This window comes from Erigeron canadensis, chromosome 9 (genome assembly GCF_010389155.1).
Source record: "Erigeron canadensis isolate Cc75 chromosome 9, C_canadensis_v1, whole genome shotgun sequence".
Lineage (NCBI taxonomy): Eukaryota > Viridiplantae > Streptophyta > Magnoliopsida > Asterales > Asteraceae > Erigeron > Erigeron canadensis.
In genome coordinates this window covers 4,712,295-4,726,161 of record NC_057769.1, presented here as the reverse complement: position 1 = coordinate 4,726,161, position 13,867 = coordinate 4,712,295, and the positions used below count along the sequence as shown (strand labels likewise).

At 29.4% G+C, this 13,867-nt stretch overlaps 1 long non-coding RNA gene and 6 other non-coding genes across 9 annotated transcripts; all 7 read left to right on the top strand.

Moving 5' to 3' along the window:
- The first annotated feature begins 141 nt into the window (after window positions 1-141).
- Window positions 142-3,954, top strand: LOC122582719. Of its 3 annotated transcripts, XR_006321229.1 has the most exons (5): window positions 142-386; window positions 2,448-2,477; window positions 2,606-2,702; window positions 2,792-2,915; window positions 3,526-3,954. It is a non-coding gene; the product is annotated as an uncharacterized LOC122582719 (long non-coding RNA). The 3 variants fall into 3 exon arrangements; XR_006321228.1 differs by lacking the exon at window positions 142-386 and having other exon boundaries at window positions 2,245-2,702; XR_006321230.1 differs by lacking the exon at window positions 142-386 and having other exon boundaries at window positions 2,255-2,702; window positions 3,553-3,954.
- On the top strand, window positions 1,169-1,251 carry LOC122584066. The gene has a single exon (XR_006321418.1). It is a non-coding gene; the product is annotated as a small nucleolar RNA SNORD34 (small nucleolar RNA).
- LOC122584065 lies at window positions 1,342-1,424 on the top strand. The gene has a single exon (XR_006321417.1). It is a non-coding gene; the product is annotated as a small nucleolar RNA SNORD34 (small nucleolar RNA).
- On the top strand, window positions 1,577-1,659 carry LOC122584067. The gene has a single exon (XR_006321419.1). It is a non-coding gene; the product is annotated as a small nucleolar RNA SNORD34 (small nucleolar RNA).
- LOC122584064 lies at window positions 1,820-1,901 on the top strand. The gene has a single exon (XR_006321416.1). It is a non-coding gene; the product is annotated as a small nucleolar RNA SNORD34 (small nucleolar RNA).
- On the top strand, window positions 2,015-2,093 carry LOC122584062. The gene has a single exon (XR_006321414.1). It is a non-coding gene; the product is annotated as a small nucleolar RNA SNORD34 (small nucleolar RNA).
- Window positions 2,240-2,324, top strand: LOC122584063. Its single transcript, XR_006321415.1, has one exon. It is a non-coding gene; the product is annotated as a small nucleolar RNA SNORD34 (small nucleolar RNA).
- Window positions 3,955-13,867: the final 9,913 nt, after the last annotated feature.

Genomic DNA, 13,867 nt, shown 5'->3' with positions numbered 1-13,867 from the left:
ATTACATAAGATAAAGTATAATCCAAAGCATCAACATGTCATCCCATTTTTTTTTAGTATAAAGTACTCCGCTATATTTTGGGTTAACGAACTAGGTTAACAAACATGGTTATAATAATAACCCTAAAGTAAACCCATATGCATCCATACTCTTTATATATAGTCGCGAGTCGCCGACACATACAGCCGCAATTAAGAAAAACATCTAAACCACTTCACTTTCATTCATCATCACGACAAACAAAACAACCTTGCTTTTAGATTTCAAAGGTAGGATATTATGTTTTATATTCATTATATATATTTGTTTTTGAGCTGACCAGATTTGACCAAAATGGCTGAGGAAGAAAATCAAATTTAGACAAAGGAAGAATGAGCTGAATGATGTAAGTATAAATTTATTTTTATCTTCTAATGTGTTTTTCTTTGTATTTATCTAGTTTAATGGAATTGTTTTTATATCACATTTGATATTGTTATTAATTTAAACTTGTTTATTTTATATATATAAAAAAATTCTTAGCAAGTTTTACATATAATTACATTTTAGTAGTTGTTTACATACTTTTAATTTTAGATATGTTTATTTGATATCTATATAAAGCATTTACATCAAAATGATAATGTTTTGCAAATTTATCTTTTAGCTCAAATCCTAATATTCTAAAGTTTATTGTTTTAGCGGCGGAACTGGTCCGTACGTAGCCCAAACTTTTTAGCATTAATATTGTGTCCAAGCAAATTAACGATGACGACTAGAACGTTACATTTTTTTTAGCTGGTTTTAATAATTGTTTGGCCATTTTTAGCGGTTTTTAAGAGCCATTTGGCACTTTTGGTAGTTTCTATTTCCCATTCGGTTGCACAAATATATGACTAGAGGCTATGACGCCTAATTGTGTCTAAAACAAAAATCGAGACACATGTGGCAAAGACAACGAAAGAGATAGTGAAATCCATGTGACCATGTGTCATTATTGAGTTGATTAGACATGTTTAGGCTTATGAATTTTAACCTTTCATGCCTATGTATCATTCGCAAAAGTTTTGCAGACATTGTCTGATGTATTACTATAAAGGGAAAACTATAAACTCTTGGGACATGATCAAATACATACATGCATATAGGCACATATATGCATATACTAAATAATTTCTTATAAGCAAAGACGGCCTGTGATGGATAAACATATTGCCTACATTGTCTGATTGTGTACAATGAAGAGAAACCTAGAGATTTCTGAGGTCTTTTTGAACATATATGCATACTAGATACTAGATATTGGCACGCTCATACACATTTTATATTATAAGTTTAAGTTATAAATATATAAAAGTAAAGAAGGCCTGTGATGGATAAACGTTTTGCCTACATTGTCTGATTCTTTACAGTGAAGAGACACGTATAGATTTCTGAGGCCTTTTTAAAAATTTACACATAATAGGTATCAACTATCTACCAAAACCGTTTTTGTCAGTCTGAAATCTACTTACATAGTCTGATTGTGTACCATGAAGAGGGAAACATTGATTTTCAGTCCATATTTATTGCTTAAGAATATAAGTAACAAGGAAAGAAGGTCCGTGATGGATAAACGTTTTGCCTACATTGTCTGATTGTTTACAATTAAGAGAAACCTAGAGATTTCTGAGGCTTTTTTGATCATTTACATTTACTAGATATAAACCAATACTAAACGCTTTTTGCATTAATTCAAATCTACTTACATTGTTAATTGTGAACTATGATTCCATAAAGTATTGATTTTGAGTCCTTTGAATATATATGCCATACTTGCATACTGTACAGTCAGTTCATAGTGGCCTATGATGAACAAAGTTTTGCCTACATTGTCTGATTCTTTGACATGAAGAAAAAACTCAAGGTTTCTGAGGCTCTTTCTGAGATATCTTTTTGGTATAACAAAAGTGTTCTTCCGAGTTCCGACGCCTGGTTCTTTAGTTCTTCTGTAATCTGTTATATGTATTTTACTGTGCTGTATAATCTGTTTGTAATGGCCTATGATGAATAAAAGTTTTGCCTACATTGTCTGATTCTTATGAAGAGTATAATGAAGATTTCTGAGGCCTTTCATGAAATATTGGTTAAATAGTAAGTAAGCTTTGATAATATTGTATGGTTATGTATTATGAAGCGAGAACTGAGTTTTTATTTTTTTTTAATTTTTATTTGAATACACATTGCACTATATACTGTTTTACTGTTCTTTATGTTCGTAGTGGCCTATGATGAATAAAAGTTTTGCCTACATTGTCTGATTGATTACTATGAAGAGAACTTAATTAAGATTTCTGAGGCCGTTATTAATTTATATAGTTGAATCTTGAATGTGCAAATATTGATATTATGTTACTCTGTCAAAATTACCTTCTTTACTATCTTCAAGAGGTCATTGATGAAAATTTGCTTTCTCTTTTTGCTCCAGCAACATTTCATCTGTAGAATAAAATTTAAGGTAATAGAATGGGCAAGCCATGTGGCTACTTTTAATCATTCCGAATACACTTTAGATGAGGCGATTTCAAATTCCTTTGACCCGTTCCCGTTATAGATATTTTTTGTATGTTTTGCCTTTCTGACCAGCTAGAGAAATGATATGATGCAAGCTGACCAATCCACCCGTCGCCTCTTATCGAGCAAGTTCTATTCAAGCTTAATGATAGTTACATCTGAAGATTTGGTGACTTTTGGGTTATATATATTTTTTTCCATGTTTCTTATATTCTTCAAATAAAAGCAATGATAATTACTCGTGTTTTGATTTTGTAGTGTGGTTTTGGAAGGTCTGCTGCTCAAATCAAGGCTGGTTTCATGGCTCGCATTGGCCGTAGAAAGGCTGGAATATAGAACATGATATAGCCAAATACCCGTCGCATGTCTTTTCTATAACTAGGTTAGTTATCATGGCTCTAAATGATGTTGGGTTGTGTTCGCATCTGCAGTTTTGGTGTAAAATTCTGTTTGTCTACCAATGATTTTCTCATCTCTTGATTTTAGTGCTCTAAGATGTGCACTCTTCATATCTTTTGGCAAATGGCCATTACAACATATAAAGCAAGGGCGGTACCAAATGGGGGGCAAATGCCCCCTTCCAAGTTCAGATTTTGTTATATAATTTTAAATTTTTCATCAATTTTTAAAAATTTCTTATAGGTTTTTAACATTTTGACCCCTTTATATTTAAATTTTATGGATTTTTTCATTTTGCCCCCTTTGAAAAAAAATTCTGGTACTGCCTCTGATATAAAGTCACAAGTGTCAAAAATCATACTCTTAAATTATTAGTGCACATATATACCCTTGAGCTTCGATTCATGTGGTATATGTGATGACCTTTCAACCTGTAGGCTATATAGGTTGCTGATTCTTTTGGTAAAACCTGTGAGATTTATTTATTCATCTTTTTAAAACAAAACTGTAGGCTATAGTCGTAGGAGAACATGTTTGTACTTTCCAAATGTGTAGAAACAGAAATTTTGAATATTTATTGATTGTTAATCAAGCTAATACCTACAAACGTACACGGGCAGCCGAGCGTGTTGTGCATCAAATCAAAGAAATAGAGATTGTATAGAGCCGAAAGGGCAAAAGCTTTGTTCATCTGGCTGTCCGAGACTGTAACCTATGATTTTTCGATTGACAGTGGTACCGAATACTAATTTTATTTTATTTTTTTTTTTTTTTACGATTATTAATTCTGCTGTATATGCTATAAAAATATTTTCACACAAATTTAAGTTGTTTTGCATTATGTATTAGTTTTAATAGTATAAAAGTAAATAAAGAGTAATAATAGTAAGTATATTTAATGTTTAATAGTAAGATTTACAAGAAAATCGGTTATTTGACATGGACATCATAACCCACACAACTATATTTTTGGACGGTCAGACTCTGATGACCAACGATGGTATTTGATGTGTTTATTTATTGAGACTCGACATGTGTTTGTTTCTTATCATCCTACCAAAAAACGTTTATTGTTGTTGATGTGTCACATATGAACTCATCTGTTTATTTAAAACTTCAAATCATTTTATTAACATGTTATTATATTGTAAGTTTGAAGAGAAATTATTATATTTGGTCATCCAAAAGAGTACATTCCCTTTTGTCTGGATGCAAGAAAAAATTTAAAATATGATTTCAAGTATACTATCTAGCCATCTAGGCATATATAGATTTCTTGCTTTTGAGCACATTATATGTTTAACTAGTATAATTCAACGTCCGCGTTGCGGGCTGCAATAATTATAGATACGCGATAAAAACAGAAGAAGACAACGAAAGAACGGGTCATCCCACAGTCTTTGGACGTGCCCTGAAAAAAATAACGACACGTGAAATTTACTAACTCATGGTAATTAAGAAATTTATGTGATAAATAGTAAAAAGACTAAAACTTTCCTGGCAAAAGTTAAGAAAATGAAAATTTTAAAACTAAATAAAATAAAACTTTCGAGCGAAAAGTAAAAGAAATAAAGTAACACGACAAAAAGTTAAAAGTTTCGTGTCAGGAATGGAAAAAGCTTGTCAAAAATTAAAAAAACAAAAGTTATATGGTGAAAAGTAAGATAATGAAATTTTCGTGGTAAAAATTAGAGAAATAAAAGTATAAAAAGTAAATAAAACAAAACTTCCGTGCGAAAAGTAAAAGCGAAAGTGATGTGGCAAAAGTAAAAGGCGGAAACTTTAGTAAATTTATGTGATAAAAAATAAAAAGAATGAAACTTTCGTGTCAAAAGTTAGAAAAATGAAATTTTAAAAACTAAATAAAACAAATTTTCGTGATAAAAGTTAGAAAAATAAAAGTATAAAAAGTAAATAAAACAAAATTTTCTTGCGAAAAGTAAAATAAACGAAAGCAATGCGGCAAAAAAGTAAAAAGGTTGAAACTTTAGTAAATTTATGTGATAAAAAGTAAAGAGAATAAAACTTTCGTGACAAAAGTTAGAACGATGAAACTTTAAAAACTAAATAAAACAAAATTTTCATGTCAAAAGTAATAGAATTAAAATTATGTGACAAAAAGTAAAAAGACGAATTTAAAAAAAAAAAAAGAAGAACAGGCAGCTATGCAGCTACCTGCCAACCAGGTTCACTGTTCATCAAAGGTACTGTTCATGATGCGTTCTCTAATAATATAGGTGTATAATGCGGGGTTTGCTTTTGCATAATTATATTCTCAATTTATGTCTTTTGGTTCAAGTTCGTAGGTCACGACGTCAACTCGTATGGCTCGTGTATATTTTGTCGTGATTGTTGATTCAGGATCGTCGTGGTTCGTTAGCTTGATCCATGGTTCACCTAGCTAGCTAGGTCAAAGTTTGGCCCAATTATCTTAGTAGTTGCTTTTGTAATTGGTTAGTATATCATGACAGGTGATCATAAACATCTACACGAGTTAGTATAAACTTGATTTTGCCTTTAGAAATACTTCAAAAAAAGAAGTTGGTAAGTTTGTATATTCAGTAAACAAATTGGTTTATATATACACATAGCACTTTTTAAGTTTTTTGTTATACTTATATACACAATGCTATAGCCCTTTCAATACGTATAATTTTTTAAAGCAAACATGATACACCAAATACATAAACAACCTACAAAAAATACATACACATACACCAATATATCATATATTCATATGTAATTATGTATAGTGTTTTTAACTCTTTTTTCCGTTCACTTTCAATAAGAATCGCTTAAAAGTTAAAACAGATGTGATAAAAGAAGAGGTCCTTCTAATGATCATTCAAGAAAGTAAAAAGGATAAAATAAACAAATGGATCCAAAGTTTGTCGTGTCTATAGAAGTATGGATTATGTCAATTATGGTCCTCTAGAACGTGTTTGTGTTTCATAATGTAAATTGAGTAAAACAAAAGACGGTTGGTGCATGCATCTCAACTTGTATGATAAGTTATTAAAGTCTAAAGATGATTTAAAACAAAAATACAAAAAAAAAAAAATTAAAAAAACATTCTATAAGATTGAGATTTTTCACTTCAATATGGAGCGACAAACCCAAAAAAAAAAATATCTCTTATATAAATAAAATAAGATTGTGATGACATCAATATTTTTTAAGAAAATTTTATTTGACATCATTATGATTTTTCGTATTAATTATTTATTTTATGTCTAACTAATTATGACATGAATTTTATTTTTTAGTCCCATCATTTAAAAGTTTTCCAAACTATCAAGCCTATTGTAAAATAAGTCTAATGTATAATAACTATTTTTTTATGATGTAATATAGGTTGAATATTCTCTTTTTATTATAGCAACATTGATAACTTGCCATTAAAAATATAGACATTTTTACCTTACAGGTTTTTCCATGCTTCATTATGATAATAGACATGTATTTACGAAACTTATTTAGAATACCCGGGTTGAACCCGGGCTAATTAGCTAGTATCTAACTAATTCGAGATGAAGTTTAGTTTGATTTATACAAATTGAAATTTGCCATTGATCACAAAAGAAGAAATTAAATATATTTGAGTTTGAGTTAAAGCCTTATTACACAAAAAATGTGTTGGAAACAATAGTGACTCATGCTCAGTTTTATGACAAAATTGAAAAGGGATCAATGTCCAACTCTCTGAAAAAGCACAAAGTTTTTTATTTTGATATCGAGAGGTCAGGATGGGACTGCCTAAAAGAATTATATATGTTGATATAACCTCTGGAATGGAAACGTACATAAAAATTTGTGTTGTTTGGAAAAGGCATAACACTTTATACACATTTTAAAGCTACCTGGTGAGAGATACAAGGTCTTGTGGTCCATTTTCGAAAGGCGTAAGGGAAACAAATTCAATGTTGGCGTTAGTGCCGTCTTCATTTGTAATCGATACTTCGATAAAGACGGAATGGTGAAATAACAAATCTCACATTTTTAATTCTCATAATCTCATTTCAAATTTCACCTTTTTCTTATATATATTTTTATTTATTAGTAAAAGTGATGATTAAATATTTTGAAACAATTGACAAATTTGTATCAAGTTGTTTAGAATATATCAACATGATGTTTATGCAATGTGGTAGATGTAATTTTATTATCGATCCGGGCATGGGTCACCGTCTCACCGACCTTTACGCCGCACTTCGTTCAGCCTAAGTAGCACAACCAAATGAGAGATTTTATTGATTTGGTATTTTGATACAAGTTTAGAAGTACCAAGGTTGTATATACAAACAGTAATTTATTACTCCAAAGACACATTACCACCGACTTGCTCACCAAAAGATAATAAGCCAATTAACTCACCTACTTAATTAAATTTAACGCCTAAAAAGGTAAGAATTAATTTCACACATGGCCAAGCCCGCTCCATGGAAGATTGGTAAGGCATCCTTGCAAGCACGTAGTTCGTAGTCAATAGACTAATCCACGGGATTTGAATTCGATCCTTATTTGATTGATTTTTCTTTTTTTTAACTTTTTATTTTTTATACAGCATCAACTTTTTACATATAGATATAGAATATAAGTCTAGCAAGAAACAGAGAAGAATAAAGCATAGTACAACTAGAAGGTGATAGATAAAAGCAATTATATAAGGAAAATTACTCCAATAGTTATACTTTAACGGGTTCGAGTCCAATTTAGATATACCACTATTATAGGTTTGGGTGAGTTTTTCACTTCAAATATCTGAAAGTTAAAGATTTTTAATCGAAAAGTTTAAGTGGAGTATCTATTTAATTATTTTAACAAGCTTTTTTGTACTTTCCAGTCTCTACTATAACATAAAACGTGTGTTACTTGCAAAACATTATTTATTACGAGTAATTAAATATACTTACCTTTTGGACAATGAAACTTACATTGAGTTTAAGGGCTTGTTTGTTTATTTATTTATTAAGTGACTGAATAGAAATATGATGCCAATAACAAACATATTTGATTGACTTCAATCAAGATTAAATTATGATTTTTTAATTAAAACATTATCAAACACTACTTAAAAATACTTTATAGACAAATCGCATCATTTTTCTAATACGTTATTAAACATACATTAATGAAATTAGACTAATTTAAATCGGCCAAACTTCTCCGGCCACTCTTCACAATTTAATTAGTCGCTGACTAGATGGTATTATTTTTCGTTTTTTACGGTAATTTGTATTGCACATCCAAAATTAAACGGGTGGCAAAATATCAACAAAATAAATTACAATGATTCAAATTTACACCAATCCCGATGAGAAGTATATCAACAAAATAAATTACCGATAATGGATAATTCCATATTTACCCAAAAATCACACCCTAATATCATATTTACCCCACTTTTATTAATAATTTCATATTTACCTAATTTTAATTCACATTCTATCAGATCCACCCAAATCATAAATTATCTTATGTTTAAAACTATATATAATTTTATACTATCCATTAATAACATAATCACTAATATACCCTTCTATGATCGGAAAAAGAAAGCACTCCCGCCAAATCGCTAATTAGCAGAACCGTTTATACTTTCATGGCAGTGGAAAAGATTATTAATACTGTTCATCTCAATGATCCCTCAATAGACATACGACCATTAAAATTTGTATCTGAATAGCCTTTGTATTTGCTTCTAAACCATTTATAATAGTTTTTTACCTGAACTTTCTATCTCACGACTCACGTAATGTTACTTACTCAATGATATTGCATGACTTTTGATGATATTAAATTAAATAAAATATGGATTAAAGTAGTTGTTTTTCTAAAACAAAAATCAATACATTTGCTTTGATATAATGCATTTTAGTTGGGTCTTATGATTGGCTTGTATCATCAAATTTTAGGTTACATATATAAAGGTCTTCTATAGTAAATGAAATTTGAAAGTCATATTTATTTATTGCTTATTGATATATTTTTTTAATCTTATATAATTCACAGTTGTGAACATTCTGCTTGGCATAAGAAGTCAAATTCGGATGCATTATTTTAGTTATTTAATTTTAAAGGCATATAGGGAATTTATTGATATAAATTTGGTTATAAATTATTTTATAAATGATTTGGATAGATTTGATAAAATGTGAATTAAAATTAGATAAATATGAAATTTTTAATAAAAGTTGGATAAACATGATATTAAAGTGTGATTTTTTGGATAAATATGAAATTCTCCCAATAAATTACAATGATTCAAATTTACACCAATGATGATTCAAATCTATATTTTTATATCAAACGAAACCTCAAAACTTCACCCCATGTATAATTGAGTCCTTATTAGCTTTGACATTGACTATATGGTACAGTGCTAACTAGATTTTAGGTTCGTGCCCAATACACTAGTTTTAGTTAGTTATCAATATTAGATATTAATTTATTATTGTTTAAAACTTTGTGTATTATTTTTATTAATAAAAATATGATTTATATATTAAAATTGAAAATTTTTAAAAAATGTCAAAGTTGTTTAGTGTGAAATTCTTGGCGATATTTGAATATTACAAAATCATGACATGTTCATCAAAGTTGTAGCTTGTAATATACTTAGCGATATTTAAATATTGAAAAATCATAATAGGTCACCATCATTTTATTTGTTTTATTGTTACATGTGGTGTATTACATTTATACTCTGAGAAATATATCTTATTTTTTATGAAACTAACATATCCTAAGTATTTAATTAGAATATGAAAATGTTATATGTGTATCCTATAGAGATTATATTTTACATACTTTATTTTTTTTATATGTGTCATGAAAATTATTATAAAAAAATTCAAATAATAAATATTAGTACAACTCAAATCTTAATATATTTACATTAATTAAATTTTATTTATTTTTAATTAGTTAATTTTATATTTATAAGATAGAATGTACTATTAAGATATACATTAACTATTTTTAATTGAATATACTTAATTTAGTTATTATTAAGGTGCATAAAATAGTGGTATACTTATTATAAAATTTAAATGACCGACTTTCGATATGAAAAAATATAATTTTTTGAAAGGTGAATTTCGCTGGAAACTTCGTATCGTAATTCGACAACGAGAGGTCAAAATATTTTTACATGTTAACCGTAATTCTTTAGCATTTTCCTTAGTTTATATAGTTATTAATTAATTATAAGCTTAACCTATTTAACTATTTATATATATTTCTTACGTATTACATTGATATTATTAATTTATTTCATTATTGATTAAAACTCTACCTTATTTAAATATGTTGAATATAAATCTTTTGTCCATAAATATCTCTTACTACGTAAAGAAACAATTTAATTAAGTTTTAATTATTTTATAACTCTAACTTATTTAATTATTTGTTGAATATAAATCTTATGTCCATATATATCTCGTACTACGTAAAGAGATAATTTAACTAAGTTTTAATGATAATTAATTGTAAATAGATTAATGATAATATAAGCAAAATTTAATTTGATAAAATTAAGTATTATTATTGATCAATAAGATATTAGATCAGTTGTCTTTTAGTATATATATAAAAAGATACCACCAGTATCTTCAAACTCAAAAAGGTTTAAAGAAGTTTTTTTTAAGATTTGAAGTAACTCTAATACGGAAAAAGAGTATTTATTTACACAATGTCTTAAAAGAAGCGAGCAAAAGGTTTAAAGAATTCATATGTTAATAGGCCATATTGCATTTGTGTCATGCAACTGGTGTTCAACCTCGTCCATAAATGGTCATTCATTTCGTGTTGCGTTGGGACTTTTTTTTCCAGATTTAATAGTTATCGTCATTTTGTGTGTTTGTTTCTCTTATAGTCACGTCCAAAATTTTCATTTTCTTTCATTGTGTTTTTTGGGATTAGATTGTGTACCTTTTATTAATTAGTTTCTTACTAGCACTATTAAATAATACAGTAAATTTTTAATGTCGTCCCAAAAAAATTTAAGAAAAGAATATAAGGGTACAACAACATATTTATAAAAGAGGTGATATTTGTACCACAACAATTGATATATCTACACATGAGTTTTACTGACTTATACAATATGTTATAAAAGTTGTATAGTGTGGTAAATACATCATTATTAGTGGTGCTAATATCACTTTCCTGTTTATAAATATGTACAAAATTACACTAGTTAACTTACACTACTCGATCTGTCAACATATATAATTTTTTATTTTCCTGACAGGTGCGAATCGAATATCTTAATAGAGAGAGTCTAGATTATGTTGTTTTAATCGGGTTCATGTTAAAGAGCTTTCTCAACCAATACCAAGTATTGAGGAAAAACTCTTTGATAGCTCGTCCAAAAGCACGACAACATATTAGGAGAAAACTTTGCCCCCTTATAGTCGAAACTGGTCTCTCCAAATCCAAACCCTCACCCAAAGACTTTCTTACCGTTGGGCTATTAACCTGTTGGTATACCTTTCTTCTTTTAACAATTTATCATTCCATTATTCTCATACTCCAAAATTACACAAATATCTATAATGTAATCTTAGGACTTTCAAAAAAACCTTTTAATAACCCAACCTCACAAATACGATAGAGTAGAGACTTTACCAAGAAACTCATCAACATACTGTTAGAATATGAACACCTAAACATACATAATCACGAGTACGCGCAACGGAAGAAATCGAAACATATATGCAATCAAATTAATTAACAAAGACTAGAATTAAGTCGTGTACCTTATGCAAGCTCCAATAAAGATAATAATAATAAGATTATTATTAATGCTTAGGGGTTAAAGCAAAACCCCTCTACGATCGCACACTAGACACCCCGAATAACGTATGCTAGTACCCAATCACAAACCAAACAAACCTTTTGCTTGAACCTTAAACTTCAAAGTCGAAATACCCTAATGAAAGGGAATTTCGGCCACTTCAAAGAGAAAAGGAGGGAAAGCTTATGTGAAAAAATGTGAAAGAATCAATGAAAACCTAGAATTAAGCCCTATATATATAGGGAATAATTAGGTTAAACATTCTTGGAAAAAAAGTTAGAATTAAGGCTTTCCAAGCCTTAATCCAAACCGGCCCCCATAGAATTAGGGCCCAAAAACCATTTTCCATATTTCACATTTTTAATCCTCCTTTTTAACTAATTAAATATAATTAACCTTTTAATTATGTTTAATTAATTATTTCGTGATCAAACTAATTAATATATTACTTTAATATATCAATTAATATTATCGAGTTACCGTGTCATTTCATGTGACCCCGTAGGCTTAAATTATTCCTGGACATGCGATTTATAATAAAATGATCACACTCCAACACATAGTTATAAAATCAACAAAATAAGATACTCCATATTATTTATCATTTTCGATGTATCTATTACTCGTAAACAATATATAATTATACATAACTCATACAAAGTGTTTTTTCCTTTTGAATTAGCAATATATACATGAAACTCAAATATAGTCGTATAATTTATTTAGCTATTAATAGATTAATTATTTTATTTTTAAACATATCTACCAATCATATAAAAATGATCTATTTTATAGTTTATACAACGTCGACGGTTTGTGAACCCAACATCATCATCCTATTACTCTACCATGCTACCAACCACATATCTTTGCAAAAAGTTGTAAACAATTTCAACATCGCACGTCTTGCAAACCCAATTTTCATTGCCAAACATTAGAAGCTTCACTATGCCTCTGTCTCCATCCGTCCCTGCGCAATTAGGTGGGACTCGTTCCTCGTTCGTCCAAGTCCCCCCCCCCCCCTCTCCGAGTTGTTGTTTGTCATTTTTTTTAAACTACTAACGACTAATTAGTTTTAAAAAACTATACCATTTCAGTTTATGCAAGGCTACAACGCCCAAGTATTCAAAAATTCATCAAAAATTTCAAAATAATACATTTTTAGTCCCTAAATGGCTATAAACTTCATTATGTATACCATTTTACAGCCATTTCACAACCGTTTAACTACCATATAACTAAATTTTTAGTCCAAATGACTTCGTCATCAAATAATGTCACCAACCCCGTAGGACCACCGATGAGAAGAATACACTTATCATGTTTGATATCGCAGAGGACACCTTCCTTCGAGCAAAATTCTTGACGGTGATGCAACAACTACAACAAAAACAACGATGGTGCTCACAACAAGAAATACAGGCACCAAGACGCAAGATTTCCAATCTTGAAAGCCAATATTTTACCTATTTACAGGAAAAGATCAACTTGGTGAAGCTCGCTATTGAAAACCTTTGAGCTTTCAGACACACGTTACGAGATCAATGAACATGGGTCGACATATACTTTCAAAACTGCGGTGAAGATTATGAAGTGAAGTCTTCGGTATATGGCCCTAGTTAACCGTTGGTATGTCAACGATGATGAACACCTTGGCCTAGAAATATGTCAATACGATACCGTCGTTAATGTATTGCGTTTTTATTCTATTTTGATTGTACCTTGTTTTTTTAGAAATGTCTATTGTTTCTTAGTAATGTATTGCCTTTTTTTAGAATTATTTTTAATTAAGTGTGGTTTTTAATCATCTTAATTTTGTGAATTATAAGTTTTTTTAATTTTATATATTTAAAAGCATAGAATAATTAAAAGGTGGATATGTTAAAAAAAATTTTAAAAGGTGGATTATATAACTAGGGATGACAAATAAACCTGTACCCGACGGGAAAATCCAAAACCCGACATTTTTGGGCCGGGTTCGGGTACATGGGTCTAGGGCCGGGTATGAGGATGATTTTTGATTTTTTTACGGGTTCGGGTCCGGGGATGGTTTTAGATTAAAACCCATTTACCCGACCTGTATACCCGAAACCCGCCCCAAACCCGTATACCCGACTCGTTTATGTTAAACTACA